Genomic DNA, 23,111 nt, shown 5'->3' on the forward strand with positions numbered 1-23,111 from the left:
TATACAATAGCAGCATCCCAATCACAATGACACTCTGATTAATTTCAACTTGAATAAAAATATATTTTTAAGTAGTTTTGGCTGTGACACCAAATTTAGGAAAGTTTCATAAACAAAAAATAAAGGTAAAGCCCTTAATTTACAAGTCAGCCAGTGGCAAAAGAGTTTAATAGTATAGACCAAACTCCGATGGTAAAAAGAGGAATTGCTCACCAAATAAAAGCCTCAGAACAGTTTTAATGTATCTTCCGACATACAGACCATCCATTGGTTATGCAAAAATCCATGAAGGAGGTTAGTGATTTCTGCACACCCAAAGTAGATTGGATTGCTCTGTTTGTTGGAAGAAGTAATAAAATTGTTCTGAGGCTTTTATTTGGTGAACAGTTACACTTTTCTCAGTTGGAGCTTAGTAAAAACTATGCTTGTGGCAGATGACTACAAGAACAGAACCTCGGTGTTGGTGGTTACCTGCAGCTTTTGGGCTTGAGTGAAAAATATCCTTTTTTCTGTGCAGTTTAATATTATAGTTGGCAAGCTTCTGTTCTCAGAGTACTACACTGCATTGTCTTAAAAGTAAGGTTGCCCCCTTTTCTTCAATTCAAACCCGAACAATTTAGTGGTGCACAGCAATTTTTTGTTGTTGTATAAACTATACATATATTTTGCTATTAAATAACATTTCTAATCATATGAAGTTAATAACAAGAGTCCCCCTTTACATCAGACTCCACAGAGTTCCCCTTTTGCATCTGATCTCACAGAGTTCCCATTCACTGTAAGGAGGGACTCTGCAGACTCTGATGTAAGGGAGAACTCTGGGGACTCTAACATAAGGGATGCTCTGGGAGCCATGATATAAGAGAAACACTGTGGCCTCTGGTGTAAAGGGGAACTCTGATGTAAGAGGTGCTCTGAGAACCCTGATTTACCTTAGTGTACTCACTCAGAGGCAGCAGAGAGAAGGGGGGGCTTCAGTCACAGACAGGGATGGATGGTGAGCTCACTCACCCCTTGGCAGTCACCTCTCATCCAGATGTATCTGAGGCTGCTGGACTTAACATTTACAGCCCACATTTTCCTTTTCTGAGGCACAGCCCTGGAGATTGGAGTGTGGGCAGCCACAAAGGAGTAGGAGCGGGAGAAAGAGGTGCAGATCTAGCCCTCTCTCCTGTCCTGTCTGTGTGTGTATTGGGGGGGGGGAAGGGATTGTTAGTGCTGGCTTTGGGCAGCATACAAAAGGTGGACAGGTGGCAACCTTACGTAAAAGTTTAATAAAAAATGTGAAAAGTCAATGTACAAAAACACTTCAAAATCACAACTCCATATTTCCTAAATCCCTTCCCATCGCTGTATCTTCAATTATCCTCAAAATATTTAAAATATAAACTTCAGTTATGTTTTGGTAGAAATTGTATAGTATCAGGACAGCATGTGAACTTTTGTTTAGGCAGCAAAATGAAGAGACGTAGTAGTAGATTTTATACTGCAATACAAATTAGAGTGTATTATCTCAGAGACAATAGCCAAAAATATTGTTCAGTGGATGGACAGTTTGTGAGCATCTTGGTAAGGATGCAATGTAAGAGGGACAGGTAGGCAGGTTTTAAATTTAAATAAACATTAGACTGTATTAATTGAGAGAAAATAGTCAGAAATATTGTACGATGGCTGGACATTATGTGTGGGCATACAGAGCAGAGGATATCAGCTGCCTTCTGTATCCACAAAATGCAAAAAATATATAGAAAATCTCCATTAGATCATGCACCCCCTCCTATATAATGTAGCGGAGCCTGGGTTTCCCCAGAGTGGCAGATTCCCAGATGCAATTTTTTTTTTTTTATGTTATATTTTTATTTTTACATGTACTGGGCACATCTGCAATTCTTCTGGTTTGCCAACATAATCTTTCTCCTGCCAGTTCATTTTTTTAAAATGTATTTATTCATATATTTCCTTTAAAAAATGGGGAATAGAGTTATAGCTGCAGGAGGAAAATCACAATGTAGAGATTGTCCAAAAAAATTATAGGCAAGCCTAAAAGGAGAGGTAGAGGTGCTGTCACATGAGGTAATAAATGCATATATTCAGAATTGCTAATGTGGCCTCTTCCTTCCCCTCCCCCTCCTCTTTTCTCTACTCCTCCCATTACTTCTTCACCTCTTTCTCCTCCTCACTCTCCTCTAACTTCTTCCTTCACCTCTTCCTCCTCCAACTTCTTCCTCTGCTACAGTAGAGCAATTTTCAGTGTTATAGAGCTGGAACTTGCGCGCTGCTATGTATAGTTTACAGTGAAATAAAACTCCAATGAATATAGTGAAATAGAATAAAGTAAAAAAAAACAAAGAATGTGAACAGCTACAACCACTAAGGAGTGTACTCATAATCACTGCATAAACAAATAAAAAAGAAGGGGGGAGTGGTGCGCTTATTCAATATAATGTGCCGCTACTATAAAACCAAGAAATAAATGAAAGTCCAAAAAACTTCCAAATAAAAACAAATGGTAGGGATCAGTTCATATATAGATAGATGTCTCATGGAACAGTAACTTGATAAAAGGAAAACAAACATTAATCCAACATCGATTGTAAAATTTGTAGATTGGCCGCTCACTTCCAGCGATGACCAAAAAGATCGAACAAGGCTCATCAAATAGCAAATGGGGAATCGTGCTGGTGGATCTGCGGAGACATTCCGGTTCCAAACGAAGAGGAAATGCTGCATGGAATCTTAGCACCAACACATCCTGCACTTACCACTGGATAGTTCCATATATAGAGAAATACTCGCTCCAAAAAAGTACTACTTCTTGTGTGGATAGCACTCAAAACAAAAAAACAACTATAGTGCAATATTGCGAAATAAAGTAAAACTTGTTTAACCACTTCAGCTCCGGACCAATAAACACCTTAAGGACCAGAGGTCTTTTTGCAATTTCGCACTGCGCTGCTTTAACTGGTAATTGCGCGGTCATGCAATATTGCACCCAAACGAAATTTGCGTCCTTTTCTTCCCACAAATAGAGCTTTCTTTTGATGGTATTTGATTGCCTCTGCGATTTTTTTTTTTTTGCGATATAAATGGAAAAAGAGCGAAAATTTTGAAAAAAAAAGATATTTTCTTCTTTTTGTTATAAGAAAAATCGAATAAACTAAATTTTAGTCATACATTGAGGGCAAAATTTATTCAGCCACATGTCTTTAGTAAAAAAAATGTCAATAAGCGTATATTTTTTGGTTTGCGCAAAAGTTATAGCGTCTACAAACTAGAGTACATTTTCTGGAATTTACACAGCATTTAATTTATGACTGCCGATCTCATTTCTTGAGGTGCTAAAATGGCAGGGCAGTACAAATCCCCCCCAAATGACCCCATTTTGGAAAGTAGACACCCCAAGGAAATTGCTGATGGGTATGTTGAGCCCATTGAATATTTATTTTTTTTTGTCCTAAAGGATTGAATAATGACAAAAAAAATAAATAAATAAATAAATAAATTTACAAAAAGTTGTCACTAAATGATATATTGCTCACACATGCCATGGTTATATGTGGAATTGCACCCCAAAATATATTCCGCTACTTCTCCCGAGTATGGGGATACCACATGTGTGGGACTTTTTGGGAGTCTAGTCGCGCACGGCACCCCGAAAACCAATCACCACCTTCAGGATTTCTAAGGGTGCAAATTTTTGATTTAACTCCTCACTACCTATCACAGTTTCGAAGGCCATAAAATGCCAAAATAGCACAAAACCCCCCAAAATGACCCCATTTTGGAAAGTAGACACCCCAAGCTATTTACTGAGAGGCATGTTGAGTCCATGGAATATTTTATATTTTGCCACAAGTTGCGGGAATATTACAAACTTTTTTTTTGTTGCACAAAGTTGTCACTAAATGATATATTGCTCACACATGCTATGGGCATATGTGAAATGACACCCCAAAATACATTCTGCTGCTTCTCCTGAGTACGGGGATACCACATGTGTGGGACTTTTTGGGAGTCTAGTCGCGCACGGCACCCCGAAAACCAATCACCACCTTCAGGATTTCTAAGGGTGCAAATTTTTGATTTAACTCCTCACTACCTATCACAGTTTCGAAGACCATAAAATGCCAAAATAGCACAAAACCCCCCCAAATGACCCCATTTTGGAAAGTAGACACCCCAAGCTATTTACTGAGAGGCATGTTGAGTCCATGGAATATTTTATATTTTGCCAAAAGTTGCGGGAATATTACAAACTTTTTTTTTTTTTGCACAAAGTTGTCACTAAATGATATATTGCTCACACATGCTATGGGCAGAAGTCAAATTACACCCCAAAATAAATTCTGCTGCTTCTCCCGAGTACGGGGATACCACATGTGGGGGACTTTTTGGGAGCCTAGCCACGTACGGAACCCCGAAAACCAAGCACTGCCTTCCGGATTTAAATATAAAATGCTACCAAAAAACCTGTTAGCGATGGCAGGGATCAGGCCTGACTCTGCGATCGCTGCAGTTATGTGTTTAGTGTTTTGTAAGTGACAGTGATCGATCGATACTGCACTTGGGTGGGCTGGGCAGAGGGGCAAAACGCAGGTGCTAGCAGGTATCTGGGCTGATCCCGCTAACAATGCGTTTTTTTGGAACCCTAAACTGCTGGGGACGCTAGTATAGATCTGATCAGATCAGATATTGATCTGTTCAGATTCTATAGCACTACGGGAGGTGTATGCTTTGCGTGTGGGTGTTAGCGGTACTGGCACTAACCTAGCGCTGCCTGGGGCGACGCAGACCCTGACCCTAAAACCTAATTGATATCACCCGCCGGGTGATCAGGGGGTTAAACCTTTATTGGGTAATAAATGGTGGGTGCCCTGATGCTATAAAAAACAAACTAACCAGAGTCACCCGTAACACTTATACGGTGATCAGTGGTGAAAGGGTTAACTAGGGGCAATCAGGGGGTTCAAATTTTTATTAGGTAGTATATGGGGGTCCCTGGCGCTATATAAAAACCTGACGGGGAACCTAAATAACTAACTGGCTAACCAGCGTCACCAGTGACACTTATACTGTGAACTCTGGTGAAAGGGGGTGAAAGGGTTAACTAGCAGCAATCAGGGGGTTAAAACCATTATTGGGTAGTATATCGGGGTACCTAGCGCTATAAAAACCTGGCGGTGAACCTAAAAAAATAACTAGCTACCTAGCGACACATGCAGCGATCAGAAAAATGATCGATTAGTGACACTGGCAAAAGGGGGTGAAAGGGTTAACTAGCGGCAATCAGGGGGTTAAAACCATTATTGGGTAGTATATCGGGGTACCTAGCGCTATAAAAACCTGGCGGTGAGCCTAAAAAAATAACTAGCTACCTAGCGACACATGCAGCGATCAGAAAAATGATCGCTTAGTGACACTGGCAAAAGGGGGTGAAAGGGTTAACTAGCGGCAATCAGGGGGTTAAAACCATTATTGGGTAGTATATCGGGGTACCTAGCGCTATAAAAACCTGGCGGTGAACCTAAAAAAATAACTAGTTACCTAGCGACACATGCAGCGATCAGAAAAATGATAGCTTAGTGACACTGGCAAAAGGGGGTGAAAGGGTTAACTAGCGGCAATCAGGGGGTTAAAACCATTATTGGGTAGTATATCGGGGTACCTAGCGCTATAAAAACCTGGCGGTGAACCTAAGAAAATAACTAGCTACCTAGCGACACATGCAGCGATCAGAAAAATGATCGCTTAGTGACACTGGCAAAAGGGGGTGAAAGGGTTAACTAGCGGCAATCAGGGGGTTAAAACCATTATTGGGTAGTATATCGGGGTACCTAGCGCTATAAAAACCTGGCGGTGAACCTAAAAAAATAACTAGTTACCTAGCGACACATGCAGCGATCAGAAAAATGATCGCTTAGTGACACTGGCAAAAGGGGGTGAAAGGGTTAACTAGCGGCAATCAGGGGGTTAAAACCATTATTGGGTAGTATATCGGGGTACCTAGCACTATAAAAACCTGGCGGTGAACCTAAGAAAATAACTAGCTACCTAGCGACTGTAGCGACACTAATGCAGCGATCAGAAAAACGATCGCTTAGTGACACTGGCAAAAGGGGGTGAAAGGGTTAACTAGCGGCAATCAGGGGGTTAAAACCATTATTGGGTAGTATATCGGGGTACCTAGCGATATAAAAACCTGGCGGTGAACCTAAAAAAATAACTAGCTACCTAGCGACACATGCAGCGATCAGAAAAATGATCGCTTAGTGACACTGGCAAAAGGGGGTGAAAGGGTTAACTCTAGGGGCAATCAGGGGGTTAAATCTTTATTGGGGGTGATAGGGGGCTACCCTGGACCTAACACTAACTGTCCTGACAGTTTTTACTGTCACAACTGACACTGAATGCATTGATCAGTAAAGAAATGATCAATGCAATCAGTGACACTGTGACTGGGGGGGGAGGGGGGGCGGGGGGGATGGGGGGGCGATCGGGGGGGGGATCGGGGGGGGGGTTTGTGTGCCTGTGTGTACCTACATGTCAGTGTAGTGTTGGTGCACACTTACTATTAGTCTTCTCCTCGTAGTCCGGTCAAAAAGACCGCCCCGAGGAGAATGACATCACTTCCTCCTTCCTGTGTAAACAATACACAGTGGGAGGAAGCTTCTCATTGGCCAGGAGCGATCCAGAGGGGGTGGCCGAAAACCAACGGCCATCCCCTCATCACGGAGCGCTCCTGGACCGAACCGGACCGTCGTATCCAGCGGGAGGGGGTCCGATCGGACCCCCCACCCGCTGGAAGGCAGGCACGTACATCTACGTGATTGTGCCTGCCTGTGCCATTGTGTTGACGTACATTGGCAATACGGCGGTCCTGAAGTGGTTAATAAAAAAAACTGCTTACATCAAACAAAAGCCGCACTATAGAATGGTAGTAGTGACACACTCGCCATCCGCATTATGCCAGAAATGGTGTATCTTTGTTGTCTTTATACTAAACTCTACATTGCTTGTTTCCTCACACTCCAGGAACTGAGACATCATGGTATATCATGCACTATGGATGTCTCACAGCATGAAGTCTAAAAATAGTTTCCAAGTGTGCTGTACCGAAAGTCTGTAGGGTTTATAACAGACTCCCTGCAAAGTAAAATACGCATATTTTTCAAAAGTCTTGAAACATCTGTTGCAAAAAACTGTGCAAGAAAAACAGTGAAGAAAAAGAAACAATAAAGCCTAAAAATATATAATTGCACATGATGGTTTAAAAAGCAGAATATGTAAATGTGGTTATAAATATATATGGAATAAAAGTTAAAGCTTAGTATTTCTAGTTTTAATTTGCGGTTTGGCTGAATGGGTTTCCCTAGTCAAATACATCTAATATACTGGTTTGTAGTGGTTACTGGGCATTTTTTCCCCCTTACCATACACTACAACTACATTGTATAAAAGGTTAGTCAATAAGATAATTACAAGGATATTACTGAGTAGCCAATATATTCACAAGGCTTGCGCAGATGGAAAAATTTTAGGTCCCTTTAGATGTTTGAGATAAGTTCTTTTACATGATCTTTTTACCCCTTCTTACCTGCCTTTACATTCCATTTGAATTGTACAGGGAGAAAGTCAGTTCTAAAAAGAACAAATACCCTTAGGCTGCGTACACACGCGGGGACTGTTCGCTCAACTTTGTCCGTCAAACAGTTTCAGCAAACAGTCCGCTCAAAATTAGCATGGACGGACTTGCCCACATACGACGAACGAACAGTTTGCTGAAACCGTGCGCGATGCCGTGAACGGCACGTACGACGGGACGGAAAATACGACGTCCTATACACTGCATTACAACTTTCGGCGTGTAAATCCTTTCTGAGCATGCGCGGAACTTAGTTTGACGAACAAGCCTACACACGAGGGGACTGTTCGCTGAAACCAAGTTTCAGCGGACAGTTTTTCGGAATTTCCGAAAAACTTTGTTCAGCAGACTGTTCGCTGAAACTGTCCGCTGAAAGCCCACACACGGGCGGACTGTCCGCCGAAACACTGTTCAGCGGACAAAGTTGGGTGAACAGTCCCCGCGTGTGTACGCGGCCTTAAACTTGTAGGCAGCTGCCTACAAAGGAAAAGTACCATGTTAGTAAACTAGCTAGTCTGCCCAGGTTAGGGAAGGGTTAAAGTGGTTGTAAACCCTTAAACCCCCAACTTTGACCTACAGGTAAGCCTAGAATGAGGCTTACCTGTAGGTCCAAGAAATATCTCCTAAACCTATACGGTTTAGGAGATATTTACCCGAAGACAGCCACCGCTGTCTACAGCGCATGCACCATAGACAGCGGCACGCAGGCGCACTGGGCAGGCCGCAGATCGCGGCGATATGCCTCGAGTGTCGGCTCCCGTGCGCATGCGCGGGAGTGATGTCATCGCTGCTCCGGCGAATCTCAGCGCCGGAGCAGCAAGACCCGGAAGTCACTTCGGGATCCATGGCAGTGGCAGACATGAAGACGGAGGACCGCTTCTGGGGCTTCGTTCTCAGGTAAGTTATTCATAATGAGCTTGTATGCTATGCATACTAGCTCATTATGCCTTTGCCTTGCAGGGTGTTTTTATTTTATTTTAGCCTTTACTTCCTCTTTAATGTTAGTTCTGCAGTTCCCGTTCTTTCTGGGCTCTGCCTGTCTCCCTGTGCTGTTATAAAAGGGGGGAGGGCTCTGGACGGAGCGATCCCTGCTGAGCAAAGCGGAGCCTGTACATGGACACATCCGTGTGAAAGGGCCCTTAAGCAGAACTAAACCCTCCTATTCTTTTCAGCCAAGGACGCTGCCATCTTAGCTTCTGTGATCTGTAACTGCCATAGTGTTGCACGTGTGATCAGTTATGACAACAGCCATTTGATGGTTTGCTTGAGGGGCACAAGCAAGTGAGACAGCATTCTCAGCATTCACATCTGATTGCTTTTTGCAGGTCACAGTTTTGTTTAATTTCTAGTAGATATACATTTTTACTTGAATATTCTTTGAATCTATTGAATCTATTTCAGTTTGTAAAATCTATCAAAGTTTGCTAGATAACTTTGTCAGTAGCCTGTCAAAGATCTTTTAATCATATTCGCAACAGAAACAACAGAAAATAGTTTTTGACATTGCCTATAAATTGCTAGGTGTATGGCCAGCTATAGGGTACTACATAAGGCTTCACTAGTTGCTGTATTTCTTTTATTTATTTTTAAAGCCCATAGTTTTTTCTTATATTCACATTGCTTATTCCTTTTCCTATCTGAGCTTTTGGCTAGCATATAAGGATTGGATAAGGGCCATTTTATTAAATATTAATCCTTCAAGGGAAGAATTAAAGGTATCTATATGCAATTTCTGTGAGACCGTCTTATGTACTGTAGGGCCCCAGTTTAATTATATGCCAGGACCTTGTGGCTTTTAGTAATGCATCTTTCTAGCTCCCTTTTATTGCTTGCGTCTGACCCATTATGAGTAGAGATAGGCAGTGGATTGGTATGCTTCCTTTCATATTCTCCAGTTATTTCTGAAATCTGCATTTACTTGAGGGCTTTTTCTATGCTCTCAGCATACATAAATTGCAGAAGGTGGTGAGCGCAAAAAATAATTATTCCCTGCTTGTGTCTGCTCATCGCTTCCTGCAGAGGAACTGAGAAGGCAGTGATGTGTTTTTCTAAACATTGTATCCACTTTGGTTTTCACCGGTGCTCTGGTGTAATGCTAGGAGGGCAGTTAAGCACTAACACCTATGGGTGAATAGCTGTCACTAATACAGGTCATGGATGAAATATATAAGCTTCTACTGCTTTTAATGTTCTGTTTTAAGAGACTACTTTGTAGGATCCCAATTTTGGATGCTGGGTTCTTTACATTTATAAGAATGTGTTTTTGATGGGTAATTTAGGGCGAGAGATTGTGGGTAGCAAATCCATGTGCAACACTTTAGCCAGGAGTTATGCTACACAAATAAACACTCATTCATGTATTTGTAGTAATGATCAAATGCAATTTTTTATGTTTCGTTTTGGTAGATTATAGCATTAAATTACTATTGCGTCATCACTTGAAAATTGATGAAATTGAATGTAAAGTTCAAGTTACCTGCAAAGGTGGTCAGCAGTGGCAGGTACTGCTTAGTTTGAAAACATACTTGAGTATAGTGTCTTATGTATCTTGCCTGTATTGAGACAAATCATTCTCAACCAGGGTTCCGTGGTACCCTGGGGTTCCTCTAGAGGTGTCCTGGGGGTTTCTTGAGCTGTGACTGATTGACCTCCTATTTCATGGTTCCTGCATATCTCTGGGGCTGACAATTGCCACTTGCCAGAGCCAAAGACATGGTACCAATGATCTTTTTATCTACCTGTAAGCGTGGCATTCTGACCAATGTTTTAAGGTTTGCATTCTTCCCAACAGTCACCAATATGAAACATTTTTCCCAATGATCAATTACGATTTCGTTTTAGCAGTGGTTCCCAGAGATCTAACAAGTTTTAAGGGTTCCTGTGAGGTAAAACAATTGGTAAAGGCTAATCTAGACTGTGTCTTGGGTGTTTTGACTGTAAGTAGACTGTATCTTGAGGATCTGGGAAACTTCTGTTTTTTATGGTAAATTCATCACAGCTGTTTAACATTTTAGCAAATAATACATACATAGCTTCCAACTGTCCCTGATTTCGAGGGACTGTCCCTGATTTGGAGCAATGTCCCTCTGTCCCTCTTTCCTCCTCATTTGTCCCTCATTTTTGTCTGATCTATGTAGCTGTATATCAAATGCACTTTTTACCTTTCAAAAAGTGTTTCCCAGAGCTAAATCTTTGATCCAAATCCTAAATTGTTGCATTTGTAAATTTCAAAACCCAATAAAAAGGAATAATAGTGGTAAAAAAAAGCACATGTGGCTTTTAGGGGATCGGACTGGGTTTGGATGTCAGTCACCGCTTACATCCCTCGCTCCATAGACTAACATGGAGTGCCCGTTCAGGTCCGCCGACGAAACTGACAGGCGGACCTGAATGGTCCATTCGTGTGAAAGGGGCCTTAGATTGCCCTGTATTTGTCTCCATCCATCTTCCCATCAATTCTGACCAACTTCCCTGTCCCTGCTGAAGAAAAGCATCCCCACAACATGATGCTGCCACCACCATGTTTCATGGTGGAGATGATGTGTTCAGGGTGATGCGCAGTGTTCGTTTTTGGCCACACATATCGTTTTGCTTTCAGCCCAAAAAGTTAAATTTTGGTTTCATATAACCAGAGAACCTTCTTCCACATGTTTGCTGTGTCCCCCACATGGTTTCTCGCAAACTGCAAACAGGACCTCTTATTTCTTTCTTTCAACAATGGCTTTCTTTCTTCCATAAAGGCCAGATTTGTGGAGTACACAACTAATAGTTGTCCTTTGGATATCTGCAGCTCCTCCCAAGTTACCATGGGCCTCTTGGCTGCTTCTCTAAATGAATGCTCTCCTTGCCTGGCCTGTCAGTTTAGGTGGATGGCCATGTCTTGGTAGGCTTGCGATTGTGCCATACTCTTTCCATTTTCGGATGATGGATTGAACAGTGCTCTGTGAGATGTTTAAAACATGGGATATTTTTTTATAACCTAACCCTGCTTTAAACTTCTCCACAACTTTATGCCTCACCTGTCTGGTGTGTTCCTAGGCCTTCATGATGCTGTTTGTTCACTAAGGGGGCTTCACAGAACAGCTGTATTTATACTGAGGTGACCTCTGAAGGTAATTGATTCCACTAGTTTTTAGTTAGGGGTATGAGAGTAAAAGGGGCTGAATACAAATGCATGCCACACTTTTCAGATATTTAGTTGTACAAAAGTTCAAAACCATTTATCATTTTGCTTCCACTTCATAATTATGTGTCACTTTGTGTTGGTCTATCACATAAAACCCCAATCAAATACATTTACGTTTTTGGTTGTAACATGACAAAATGTGGAAAATTTTAAGTTGTGTTAATACCTTTTCAAGGCACTGTAATTTGCGCACAGACATCTTTCCACTTCTATTGCATAGTTCAGGTGCCACATAATAACACTATAGGGGCAGCGACCTGGCAAATAGAGACGCATGGATGCCGCCCTCCTTATCCATGCGCCCGGCCCCCTAATCTACATACAGGGTGCCGGACGCATGGATTCCAATGGGGGGGGGGGTTTAAGCACACAATTAGAGCCAGGGGCTGGCCGACCGGGGGGGAGTGATTATTTGCCGCCCCCCCCGAAAAAGAAAAAACATCAGCCATTGTATAGGGGGTCTATTTAAAAAAAAAATTGCATAGCCAGTGCGAATTTGGAAAAATACGTGTTATTTAGGCTATTTTCTCTTCTGAATAAATTATCTTTTATAATGAGCAGTAGTAAAATATTGCATTATGGCCACTAGATGAAGCTGAGGAACACAGAAATACATATGTCTTTGTAACAAGAGATTAAATGTAACAATTCTACTGAATGTTAGAATGCCATCTAATGGCTGTAATGTGGTATTTTGATACTGTCAATTAGAGATGAGCTAAACAACCCCCCCCCCCCCCCCCCCCCCCCCGGTACGGTTCGCACCAGAAACTGCCAACAAACCTAAAATTAATGTGAACTTTAGAATGGGACTATGGGACTCGTATGTTCAAAATCAAAAGTGCTAATTTTAAAGGCTAATATGCAAGTTATTGTCCTAAAAATGGTTTGGGGAACCGGCTCCTGCCCCAATGTATCAATGCAAAAAAAACTTTTAAAAAACTGCAGTTTTTTCCAGGAGCAGTGATTTTAATAATCCTTAAAGTGAAGCAATAAAAGTGTAATATTCCTTTAAATTTCGTATGAAATTCACCCATCGCTGGACCCTGGAGAGATGATCAGCCATCGCTGGATACCAAGAGTGGATTACCACCGCCGGAATCTTTTTTTTATTTTTTTTATTTTTAATAAAGGACTTATCCCAACAGTGTCTGTGTCTTTTTAAACAATTTTTTACACTTTTTACACTTTCTTTGTGAAATGGTAGGGGTACAATGTACCCGTTACCATTTCAAACAGGGGGGGCCAGGATCTGGGGGTCCCCTTGTTAAAGGGGGCTTCCAAATTCTGATAAGCCCCCCACCCACAGACCCCCACAACCATCGGCCAGGGTTGTGGGGACGAGGCCCTTGTCTCCATCAACATGGGGACATGGTGCTTTGAGGGGTCACAGACCCCCAAAGCATCCTCCCAATGTTGAGGGCACGTGGCCTGGTATAGTTCAGGGGGGGTGCTCTCTCGTCCGCTCCTCTTTTCCTGTGGCCTGCCAGGTTGTGTGCTCGGATAAAGGGTCTTGTATTGATTTTTGGGGGGGAACTCCACAACATTTTTTTTAAAATTTGGCATGGAGTTCCCCTTAAAGCGGGGTTCCACCCTAAAGTGGAACTTCCGCTGATCGGAACCCTCCCCCCCTCCGGTGTCACAATTGGCACCTTTCAGGGGGGAGGGGGTGGAGATACCTGTCAAAGACAGGTATTTACACCCACTTCCGGGCATAGACTCCCGTGGAAGTCTATGCCTCTTCCTGTCCTGCCGCACTGTCTGCTGGGACACACACGGGTCCCAGAGACAGCGCGGACAATTCCTATTGCACTACGCGACTCGCGCATGCGCATTAGGGAACCGGGAAGTGAAGCCGATTCGCTTCACTTCCTGATTCCCTCACCTAGAATGGTGGCGGCAGCAGCCGAGAGCCGAGCGATCGATCGGCCTCGGCTGCCGGCATCGCTGGACCCCGGGACAGGTGAGTGTCCATTTATTAAAAGTCAGCAGCTGTAGTATTTATAGCTGCTGGCTTTTAATATTTTTTTTCCCCAGTACAGTCCCGCTTTAAAATCCATACCAGACCTGAAGGGTCTGGTATGGATATTTGGGGGGGAACTCCACGCCATTTCTTTTTTAAATTTGATGCAGGGTTCCCCTTAATATCCATACCAGACCTGACGGGCCTGGTAATTGAATTTGGGGGGAACCTCACGCATTTTTTTTTATTGTTATCAATTACTTTCAATGACTGTTCTCTGTATTACGGGGAGCCGACAATTCATTATAGCCACTAGTGCTTTTAAATTACTTTTTTCCCTGCAGAAATTTGTGCAGGGACAGTTCTAAGCACAGGAAACATCCGTCCCTTTACAGGCATACTATACACACCCCCCAGGTACAAAATTTAAAGGAATATTACACTTTTATTGTTTCACTTTAAGCATTAAAGTGGGGCGGCACAGTGGTGTAGTGGCTAGCACTCTCACCTAGCAATAAGAAGGGTCGCTAGTTCAAATCCCAACCATGACACCACCTGCCTGGAGTTTGCATGTTCTCCCTGTGCCTGTGTGGGTTTCCTCCAGGCACTCTGGCTTCCTCCCACAATCCAAAGACATGTGGGTAGGTTAATTGGCTTCTGTCCAAAATTGGCCCTAGTATATGAATGGGGACCTGAGATTGTGGGCTCCCTGAGGGTACGGACCCATGTGAGTGTACAATGTACAGGGATAGGGACAATTGTAGACACTCACTCAGGTTGGACTGGTGTCTTTATTCAACCTTACTAACTATGCAACTATGTAACTATTATTAAAATCACTGCTCCCGAAAAAACTGCTCCTTTTAAAACTTTTTTTGGCATTGATACATGTCCCCTACACTTTTTATGACAATAACTTGCATATAAGCCTTTAAAATTAGCACTTTAGATTTCTCCCATAGACTTTTACAGGGTGTTCCGCAGCTTTTCGAATTTGCCGCGAACACCTCAAATTGTTCGCCGTTCGGCAAATGGGCGAACAGGCAATGTTCGAGTCGAACATGAGTTCAACTAGAACTCAAAGCTCATCGCTACTGCCAATGTTAAAAGAACATTATTATTTAAGGTAGTGCTGTCAATACAAATGACAGCCCACTCCTTCCTTCCTCCATGCCCACTAACCAGCTGAACACAATGGGGGTGGGATATTACGTATAGATTAACGGAGGCTTCACCTCCCTCTTATTCTAAGGGACAGATTAAAGGGGAGTGACACAGATTGTGACTCGCATAAAATAATAATGACAAAAATAATAAAGAGTTGATTTCAAATATGTATTTGTATGACAATTTAAAACAGTTTATTGATATTAATTATTTATTTTTACTCTCTATTCCAAAGGCTATTTTATTAAAATTTTTACAGGTGGCGAGCATGTTTCCCTGCAGATAGGTTGTGGAAGATCTGGGTCATATGACAGCTGTATATCACTTAGGAAAAAGGTACTTAGATGATTTTTTTAATTAAAATAATTACATTGCGGTCATCCATATCCAGAAATAGAAGGGACAATGTCAATTTAACAGCGTGTGTTTAGTATCACTTTAAATCACTGTTGCAAAACTGTTTTTTCATGCCCGTAAATGCCGCGCCCGGAGGAGTTGGAGCCCAGAGGGGAGCAGGCTGAGGGCAGGTGTTTGATGTTTGTGTCACCGACACTGACTGTTGGCGAGTTGAGTTCATGATTAATAAATTGACTTCTCCCCAAGGCATGACCTGCTGCTGCTGAGCTACTATTATACTTTTTGCCAACTGCCTTGTCAGCCCCCAGGACAAGTCAAATAGCCAGCCCTAGGCTCACCATACACTCTTGTTGAGAAAAATCTATTATATTGTATACATTGGGTTTGCTCTTCTAAACTATACATGACTTTACATGTACCCCCTCCGCTTTAGTTTGCCATCAACAATGGTGTATGTGATTTTTTTTTTTATGAAAAGGCTAAATCCTTTTTCCCACACCGCAGCTGTGATCCCCATCCACTGATCAAAAAAAAAATAAAAAAAATACACCATTGTTATTAGCAGTATAAACCGGAGGGGGTACATGTATATTTTCTGCATTATGCACCTGGTTACTGATGTGAGGGGAGGGAGGAGAGCTGCTCTCATGCTGACAGGGAGGGAGGGGCAGAGTGGAGAGACTGTTACAGCAGAGCAGCGGGCTGATGAATCTGACCCCAGTAATCGTGGATCAGCAGCCATGATTACTGTGGTCAGCACAGACAGGAGACACGGAAACTTGCAGGATTAACCAGGTATTTTACAAGAAAGGAAGGGAAAAAATTACAAAGCAAAAGTACTGTGATGTAAAGCATGCCTTAAAGAAACAGGATCTTTAAGGCCAGGACTCGGGGTGGCAGTGGTACAGGGGCGGCGCCGCTCCTGTGGCGACTTCTCTGCTTCCCCCTCCCCGCAGCCGCACTAACATAGCCCCCGGCGGGTGGCGGCAGTGCTGTATCTTGCCCCCGCGGCCACCTTCCAGCTCCTGCACAATATAGCCCCCGGTGCGGTGGCCTGTGTGGAGTGGAACTTGCTAAATTACAGGCGTACTTGGCCAGGGGGAGGGAGCAAATGATGCCCCCATTAAACGCCCTGTGAGGTGTAACTGGCCAGAGCGGGTGCATGTTTCTAGTGACAGTGGCGGAGCCTAATGCTCCACCTACCCTCAGCGACATGTATGCAGCTTCTCCTTGGCTGGGGGGGCAGAGTCTTTCTGTGACTCTGTGACTGTAAGAGGAAAAGAGAGAGGAAGCTGATGGGAACTAGGGAACCCCCACAGGTGATGGCCAGGACAGACAGCAGGTAAATTGCATTTATTTTTGTAAGTCAAGTGGCAGTGCTCTCAGGCTCAGCATGGATTAAATGCAAATTTTCAAAGCATGCATATTGCAATAAAGTGCTCCATGCATTCTCAAACTCATTAAACAGTCCACATTCAGTGAAAGTCCATGAATTTTCACTGAATGTGGACTGTTTAATAAGTTTGCCTAGGTTCCACTTCCAGCATGCATGGAGCACTTTGCAGTACATGAGCTTTCACTGAATTTGGACTGTCTAATAACTTTGCATAGATTCCAGCATATGCAAAGTGCAAACCCATTAAACAATCCACATTCAGTGAAAATTCATGCACTGCAAAGTGCTCCATGCTATAATCAAAATACAATTACTATACACTAGTAAGCTGTGATATTTTGAAACTGACGAGGCTGCACTGATTGCTGCTGATGAGGCGGTACTCCTAGGCGGCACCGATAGACGGCATTGGTAGGCTGCACTGATATGCACTGATAGGGAGCATTGATATGCACTGATGGACACTGGTAGGCTGCACTGGTGAGCACTGATCGGCGCCACTGATAGGCACTGATAGGTGGCACTGGTGAGCTGCACTGATGGGCACTGGTAGGCTGCACTGATGGGCTGCACTAATGAGCACTGATAGGCGACACTGATGGGCACTGATAGGTGGCACTGGTAGGCTGCACTAATGAGCACTGATAGGCGGCACTGATGGGCACTGGTAGGCTGCACTGATAAGCACTTATAGGCAGCACTGTTAGGCTGCACTGATGAGAGTATTTTCAGTCTGTACAATTAAAGCCAGTTATTTTCAGTGTTCTGGTGTGTGGAGATATGTTTTTAATTGATCTATTGTAGCAGTCATTGATAAAGGACAAGAATGGTGGTGTATGTGTGTGCATGGAGGGGGAGGGGGATGGCATTGAAGGACCCGACCTTGGGGCTGCAAAGGGAGTAAATCCGGACCTGCTAGTACATCTAACTCTCCCCCTCCCCTCAGACTGACAATGCTGATGTCCAAAGGGGCCCCCTGTGCTCCTTCATCCAGAGTGGGGGCACTCTAAGCCCCTGTACACACAGTGGGAGATTTTGCCAACCAAATCCGTCAGATTTTGTCCGTCGGATTTAGTCCGATGGATTGTGTCCGAAACTGTTGCATACACACGGTCGGACTAAGTTGTCGAAAAATCCGATCTTTCAGAACGTGATGACGTAATTTTGTTACGATGGGACTACATTCAGGCTAGTAGCCAATAGCTTTGATGTAGGAATTTAATCTGAGCATGCGTGGCACTTGGTCCGATCAAAATTCGCTACACATGATCGGAGTATGTCCGATCGAACCAGTTGGTCGGGAAATATTTCCAACATGTTGGAAAATTGGGTCCGACGGATATTCGGACGGAATCAGTCCGATGCATACCACACACAGTCGGATTATCCGAGGACACGGTCCGATAGGACACATTCCGACGGATTCTCCGACCATGTGTACAAGGGCTAATACAGGAGGTGGGCTACTGGCCAGAATACAGGATGAAAACAGAGGGAAAATGCCAAAAAAGGAATCTATTGCAGCCACCATATCTAAGGCTTGGTAAGCTGCAATATATTACCATTTTGGTTTTAATACCCCACTAATTAGAACATTTCTTGGAAACTTTGTCCCAAATGTCATTCTTTCATGAAAATTGTACAGACTGCATTCCTTTGTGAAAATTATAGCCTTTGCACTCCTTGGGAAAGTATAGCAGTGATGAATCTGATAATAATGGTACATCTCATAGGGGAGAAAGGGAGGGGAACCCCTCTGGGTTTATTCTGGTGTGTCTTTGACATATAAAACAGAATGTCCAGATACTGTCTTATTCCACACTCCATAAACAGATGGAGTATTTGGTTAGTATTGTCCTGTCATTTTTACGTTATTTTCAGCCGTCATTACAAAGTCCATATCCTGTGGGACGTGCAGCAGAGACCCCTGTGTCATGCAGATGTTGTGACCAGTTAATATTAGACATGAATTATTATTAGTGAAAGTTTAAAAAATACATGTTTTTAACAAGAAAATTGATATGCCTTAAAATACGAGTTCTCCATGTTTTTAGATGGAATGCTACAAAGTCAACATCATATGTAATAAATCACCTATGTAGAAGACATGAAGCATCTGTTTTGCTTGGTCAGTATATCAGTCTTTTAGTTGTACTTAGTAGACAGACAGAACAACTAGTAAAACTGTTACCATTATATTTAGCAGTAGTTAGTCACAATCAACTGAACTGTAACATTGAATACATTTTCTAGCTTGTCAAAGTCACTTTTTCAGATCGAGTGCCAGGAAAGTACCCCGGCATTTATATCCAGGTAGGTAGCACCAACACCTTGATCCAATTACCATGGAAAGGTAGATGTTATTGTCTAAGGATGATTTTCACAGCTCCTATCCTGTCCTTAGACAACAACATCTGACTTTCCATGGTAACTGGATCAAGATGTGGGTGCTGGTGTATATTCCTGACACTCAGAGCTGAAGAAGGGGCTTGGACAAGCTACAAGATGTCATCAACATTACAGAACAAGTCCTGTTGAATGTGACTAATTACTATAGATATACCATACCATGATGTATAAAGGAGAACCTTCACTGACATTATTATAATTTTATGATTTCTACTTTTTGCAGACAAATATAGAATCTGTTTTGGAGGCGACTAATGCTTAGCTCCTGGTCATACTGGTCCTAGGTCCTAGCTCCTGGTCGTACAAAACATAAATACCCCTTCTCACATTGGCTATTATGACTGGGGAGGGGACTGGTTGGCTGGATCAAGTTCACTACAACCAGCCTGCCCATAGATGGATCACAATGTGCTACTGCTGAACCGTTCGAATTTCAATCTATCTATGACTGGCTTAAGGTTCCAAAGACACAATGGGGGTTATTTACTAAAGGAAAATCCACTGTGCACTGCAAGTGCACTTGGAAGTAAAGTCGCTGTAGATCCGAGGGGGACATGCAAGGAAAAAAAAACAGCATTTTAGCTTGCACAAGATTGGATGATAAAATCAGCAGAGCTTCCCCTCATTTCAGATCTACCCCTTAGATTTAGAGCAACTGCACTTCCAAGTGCGCTTTCAGTGCAAAGTGGATTTGCCTTTCGTAAATAACCCCAATAATGACACTTCATTCATGTCACCACCCAGCAGCATGGTATGTTGCTCTTCAGTGTGGTGCTGCTTTTTTCTGCACTGCACATCACATCACACAAGCACTTTGGTGTGAACGGGATGCATAGAGAAAAATAACTTTCTTTGTTCCCTAGCAGCGGTCTGCATTTATCCAGTATGGAAAAACACAGATCACCACGCATAGGGGGAGATTTACTAAAACTGGCGCACTCAGAATCTGGTGCAGCTGTGCATGGTAGCCAATCAGCTTCTATCTTTAGCTTGTTCAATTAAGCTTTGGCAATAAAAACCTGAAAATGTATTGGTTTCTATGCAGAGCTGCACCAGATTTCGCATGTTCCAGTTTTAGTAAACCTTCCCTGTAGTGTGAATGAGCTCTAAGATTTAGGGGGCAAAATCAAAGACGGTATGATAATATTATGAGAGTAACGTTATCCTTTACAAAAAGATAATATATTTTCAAATGGTATTTCTTTAGCCCTGTCCATGGTAAATGACCAAAACCTGTACAAAAACACTATACGTTGCCTTTAAAAAATACTAATAAAAATAATAATACAATGTAAAGTGTTCTAAATGTAGCAAAGTACCCACTGTCAAGCCATAATTCTCATTCCATGATAGGAATCCTTCCAACTCATTTTAAATTCCTTTGTTCATACCACTGGGTGTTGTGCACCTAAACCACTAAAGAAGAAAAAAAGACCTAGGGGTAGGAGTTTATGTCAACACCTGTCACTGTATTATGTTTGTTATCTTTATTATTGTATGGATAAAAGCAAAGAAAGGGAAGCTTCACTTTGTGGTGGTGTTTTATAGCCGAACAAACAAAACAACAAACTTATTTTGTTGCACTATTGTTACTTTTTTATTATACTATTCCTACCAATATTGATTATTTTATCATTTATTAAAAGTATAATAAAAATGTATTTTGTAATCTTATATTGTTTGCTAGTGTGTGTGAGTGTATGTGGGTGGGGTCTCGTGCATGTGGGGTCACTCCTCATCACTAATGCCTGGGACCAGACGGGGAGCGCCATGGCCAAGTGAAGATTCAAACAATAAGGCAGTCCTCAGTCCTTTCTACCTTTCTGGTATAAAAACTGTTCAAAGTTGTATTTATACTTAATGAATATCTAAACCCAAAAACAAACATTTATTATATTGCAGCTTACCAGTCCATAGACTGCTGCATTCGTTTTATTTTATTTTTTTGCATTTTTCTTTTATTTTTTTTATTTTCACCCGTTAACTCTTCCTGTCCCTAGGTGGCTACATTTACTCCTCCAGTGTATCTATAGAAGGAGCAATGGTTGTCACCAAGGCTGGAATTCAAACACATCTCACTCTCTTCATCTGTATTACCTGGTATCTTATGGGGATATTAGTACAGTAGTTTACAGAAGAAAATATATTTCTTTTCAGCTAACAGTGATAAGAACACATTTGACTATTTTCTGTAATGACTGAAAAATGTTCTTAGCTTGAAAAAGAAAACAAATGCAGCCAACACATCTAAGGACTGGTAATTGGCTATATACAGTGCTGTATATTGTATATGTTTTTTCATATTTCTCACGCTTAAATGATTCAGATCATCACACAAATTTTAATATTACACAAAGCTAACCTTAGTAAATCCAAGATGCAGTTTTTAAATTACAATTTAATTTATTAAGGGAAATAAGCTGTTAAAACCTGCCTGGTCATATGTGAAAGAGTAATTGTCCCCTCCCATGCTGAATCATGAATGAACTGTTATTAACCACAATCTTTTGGAAAGCTGAGCTAAATTTCACTTGCCACACCCAGGCCTGATTACTGCCAGACCAGTTGAATCAAGAAATCACATTAGTAAAAGTTGTTTGACAAAGTGAAACATGCTAACAGATCACAAAGAGCCACGCATCATGCCACAATCTAAAACATTCTAGAACAAATTAGAAACAAAGTAATGTACACATATTGGTCTAGGAATGGTTTCAAAGCCATTTCGAAGGCTTTGGAACTCCAGTGAATCATGAGGAGAGCCATTATCCACACATGGAGATAACTTAGAACAGTGGTGAACCTTCCCAGGAGTGGCCGGCCTAGAAAAATTACTCCAAGAGCATGACGAAAACTCAACCAGGAGGTCATAAAAGAACCCAGAACAACATTTAAGGAACTGCAGGCCTCATGTGGTTCAGGTAAGATCAGTGTTCATAATTCAACAATAAGAAAGAGACTGGGTAAAAATGGCATCCATGGGAGAGTTCCAAGGCCAAAGCCACTACTGACCAAAAAAACCCCCATAAAGGCTCTTTTTACATTTATCAATAAACATCTTGATTATCCACAAGACTTTTAGGCAAATATTCTATGCACTGATAAGAAAAAAATTTACTTTTTGGAAGGTGTGCATCCCATTACATCTGGCATAAAATGAATACAGCATTTCATAACAAGAACATCATACCAACAGGCAGACATGACGGTGGTAGCGTGATGGTGTGGGGCTGCTTTGCAGCTTCAGGACCTGGACGACTTACCATAATTGATGAAACCATGAATTCTGAGCTCTACCAGAAAATCCTAAAGGAGAATGTCTGGCCATCAGTTTGTGGCCTCAAGCTCAAGTGCACTTGGGTTATGCAGCAGGACAACAGCAAGTCCACCTCCAAATGGTTCAAACAAAGTAAAATTTAGGCTTTGGAGTGGCCTAGTCAAAGCCTTAACTTAAATTCAATGGAAATGCTGTATCATGACCTTACACATGCCATTCATGCTGGAATGTTGGAAAACCCTCAAATGTGGCTAAATTAAAACAATTCTGCAAAGAATAGTGGGCCAAAATTGCTCTACAGCAATGTGAAAGGCTCTTTGCCAGTTATCGCAAATGCTTGATTGCAGAACCAGTTATTATGTTTAGGGGGCAACTATTTTTTCACATAAAGCCAGGCAGGTTTGGGCAGCTTTTTTACCTTAATAAATGAAACCATCATTTAGAAACTGCATTTTGTATTTATTCGGGTTATCTTTGTGTAATAATAAAATTTGTATGATGATCTGAGTCATTTAAGTGTGACAAATATGCAAAAAAAAAAAATCAAAAAGGGGGCAAATACTTTTTCACAGCATTGTTTGTTTCTTTTTTTGGTGCAGTTTATACATTAACCTCCCTGGCGGTACGATTATTTCGGATTTTAGGTGCTAAAAGCGGTACCATTATTTTGCATGAAAATTTGGCGTTTTATATTGTAGTCCTGTAATTCTTAGG

Source organism: Lithobates pipiens, unplaced genomic scaffold, assembly GCF_037356315.1.
Source record: "Lithobates pipiens isolate NorthernLeopardFrog02 unplaced genomic scaffold, aLitPip1_a1.2 Scaffold_23, whole genome shotgun sequence".
Lineage (NCBI taxonomy): Eukaryota > Metazoa > Chordata > Amphibia > Anura > Ranidae > Lithobates > Lithobates pipiens.